At 31.3% G+C, this 3,652-nt stretch overlaps 1 pseudogene; it reads left to right on the plus strand.

The window, feature by feature from the left end:
* The first annotated feature begins 1,967 nt into the window (after positions 1 to 1,967).
* LOC113769379 lies at positions 1,968 to 2,768 on the plus strand (annotated as a pseudogene).
* Positions 2,769 to 3,652: the final 884 nt, after the last annotated feature.

The following is a 3,652-nucleotide window of genomic DNA, read 5'->3' on the forward strand; positions in this document are numbered from 1 at the left end:
CATTAGGATCTCAAATTTATTCAATAGATCAAGACCTCATCGGCAATCGGAAATAGGTTTTTAAAGCACACAAAGTCACATGGATCAATCATTTTAAATAATTAAGGGTAAATGCTTGAAAAATTGGAAATAAAAAAAGCACGACTTCTTGATATCAGTCGTTGGCCTTCGTATACAAGAAAAGTATGTGAATTTTTCTGATGTCCGAGGCATTTTCCTTTTGGCCAGCCATCTGAAATATTTTAAAGTTTAAGATGTCTCGAGATAAATTATTGCAAAAAAGAACTTGTATGGGCGTGAAATAGCTCAAAACAATGGGTTTGTACGGTTGTACTCCGTGAATATGTTTAGCTTTTTTCTTGAGGGCAAAACACATTTTTGCTTTCAAGAAAAGAGATATCATTGCAGTACGTTAAGCAAAAAAGATAGTTAGGGTGATATAATAGGCCAAGCACGCAACAACTGAAAGCTCCGCATCAAGCTGGGAAATTGGAAGCCTACATTGCACTAGAAATGCTCTAAAGGGAATATAATTTGTTTTAAGGAATGTAATTGGAATTAGTAAATATTGGGCATATTTTTTTGAGAACTAATTTATTTTGATTTAAAACTTTCCATTAATCCCCAACGATAGCAAAGACATTTAATAATGCTTTAGTCTGTTCACTCTTGATCTTTGATTCGTGTGTTTTACCAACTGTTGATCACTTAATGTATTTTAAGCTGATTCTTGGGCATTACAACTGCCTCTTCTTATTAGTCATTTCTTCTCTTCCTTTTTCTGAGACAGAGTGGAGAATCATACTGGAAAGAGACTAAAGGGATAATTTTAGAAATCTCCTTTGAGATTTGTAATAATATTACTTGGTACCTTCAAACTTTGAAAAATATCACCTACTCCCTTATTTTCAATATTTTGTAAATTTATCACTCCATTTCAAAAAAATATGATTTAAAAACTTATTTTGGGCGAGACGAGACATTTCCATTTCAAAATTACTCTTTTCTTATGGACCTTTAGTTTTCATAACAAATCAAGTTAATTCCTTAAGAATTACAACGTATTAACAAAATTGAAAGACCTTTTGCAGTGTTTGACGTCATCGATCTGGACAAGAAATGCAAAATTAAAAAAAAAATTAAAAGTTCTAAATAATTTAGATAACTTATAAAAGTCACCCAAAATTTGTTGCAATTCAAAAAATAACTTTTGTACACCTCGAAAATGCCTCAAATAAGTTTCTAATTATTTTTAAAATATTTTTATCATTTTTTGTTTTCAAGCCCTCAATTTGATAAAAAGCTAAATAGCCAAAAAATTATAAATAATTTATAAAATCCTTAAATTCATCCAAAAATATTTGCAATAAAAAATTTTGTCTCTAAAAGCACCTCAAATGGCTTTGTAAACATAATTTTAGATATTTTGTTTTTTTTCTGATCTTCAAGTCATCGATCTATACAGCAAAATTAAAATTTTCCAATAATTTTTAAAATTTATAAAACTAGTAAAATTAACAAAAATACCTTACAATAAAAGAAATAATTTTTGTTGACTTCAAACACCTTAAATATGCTTTTAAAAATTAATATTTTGTACCTTAAAAATACTTACTGGTATATTCTATCCTATCAGAATTACGTATTCACACTATATGTCTTTATTTTCAAGCTTTTAATAATATACTCTGAATTTTGGAAAAAAAAAGTAGGACAATGCAAGGGCAATTTGGTATGAAACATCTTCTCTCTCAGAAATAAGTTTCTCAATAATACATTTTGAATTGGGTTGATAAAGATACAAAAAGTGGAGAAAAGGCAAGTAGGTGTTATTTTTTAAAATTTACGGGTACCAATTGATATAGTTACAAACCTCAGGGAAGGTTTCTTAAATTATCCCTAGATTAAGCCACAATATAGTAACTAGAAACATTAAGATCCAAGGCCAAAGCATTAGATAAAGAAAGATGGTTGAGGAAAGCAAAGTAGTTTTACACGGAATGTGGTCAAGCGCTTATGTGAAAAGAGTAGAATTGGCTTTGAAAATCAAAGGCATACCCTTTGACTATGTTGAAGAAGATTTGAGGAACAAGAGCCCTTTTGCTACTGAAATACAATCCAGTTCACAAGAAGGTCCCTATCCTTGTCCATAATGGAAAGCCAGTATGTGAATCACTAGTTATTCTTGAATACATTGATGAAACCTGGCCAAATGAGCCTCAATTCCTGCCTAAGGAGTCATATCTAAGAGCCAAAGTTCGTTATTGGGCTGCTTACATCCAACAGGTGTTGATTCATCGTTCCATTTCAATATATTTTCCTCTTGCTCATAGAAATATGTGGATCATATACGTCTATAAGTGCAGGTGCAAGACAGCATAGCCCAACTTTTCAATGCTAACAAGGAAGAAGTGGGGAAAGCCCTTGCAGAAGTGCACGAGAAACTCAGAACTTTGGAAGATGGTGTGAAGGATTTCTACTTTCCAGAGGGAATTCCAGATCATATCCAATCTGAAAAGTTGGGGATGCTAGATGCTATGATGGTTGCACTCCTTGGTGCCTTCAAGGCACAAGATGATATTTCTGGTGTGAAGATTATAGATCCTGCGAAGAATCCTCTCGTATTCTCATGGGTGCAAGCTCTATATCGACTCCCTGTGGTGAAGGAAACAATTCCTCCTCATGACAAGTTGGTTGGTTTTCTTCAGTATTTAAAACAAATTGGCTTCAAAGTTCCAACTTCTAATCCAGTTCATAGTTTGAATTAAGGAAGTTCCTGCAATTTGCGTGATTAAAAATTTGCATTAATTTTGCTATGTATGTTGATTAAGGGATTGCCTTTAATATGCTTATTGGTTCAAAGAAATAAAGCTTATAATTTATCACAAAAGAAAAAAAAGAAGTCAAGAATAACATTTTCATATTTTTGTTTACATCGTTGAACAATAATATTCAAGTCAAAATTGTAATTTGGCTTTGGTGTATTTGTCCATTCTGAAATAGAAATTGCCTTAAAAAATTGGCGAGATTTTCTTGTGAAGATGAGCTAAATGAATATACTTAGCAATTATTAATTATCCAACTTTTTAGTGATCAACTATCATATTAGTGAGCTTATCAATCATTACATAAATTAAGTTTACTTGCAATATAGCCGCAAGTCCTTTTTAAAGATTCAACCCAAAACAGGCACTAAATATGTTTTTGTTGGAGGAGAGGCGTTTTTTGAGGCAAAGGATAATTTTGAACCTGGCTTGTAACTGAATTTCGAATTTTTTTTTTTTTTATAAGCGGAAGGTGTTGAATGCAGAACCTATTATATTTACAATTCCTCCCATTTTATCACTCAATCTAACCCTCTCGAATTTTAAAATTTTCGGTAGACTGATAGTTGTTATATATTTAATCACTATTCATGATGTTGGTGCAAATTCCTTTTTAATGTAAATGTTTTCCCTGCTTGTGTAATCTATACTTGTTATTCTTCTTTAATATGTCAATAATTTTTTTTCCCTGTACAAGTAGAAAGTTATACTGGGAGGATAACACTACAAATTTGAATAAACAAGGCACTTAAAATTGTCCACTAACACGAAATTTTTAGTTCTTGTTATATTTTCTTATTTACAAACTCTCAAAAGTATGTGATGAT

The sequence above is a fragment of the Coffea eugenioides genome, chromosome 4, assembly GCF_003713205.1.
Source record: "Coffea eugenioides isolate CCC68of chromosome 4, Ceug_1.0, whole genome shotgun sequence".
Classification (NCBI taxonomy): domain Eukaryota; kingdom Viridiplantae; phylum Streptophyta; class Magnoliopsida; order Gentianales; family Rubiaceae; genus Coffea; species Coffea eugenioides.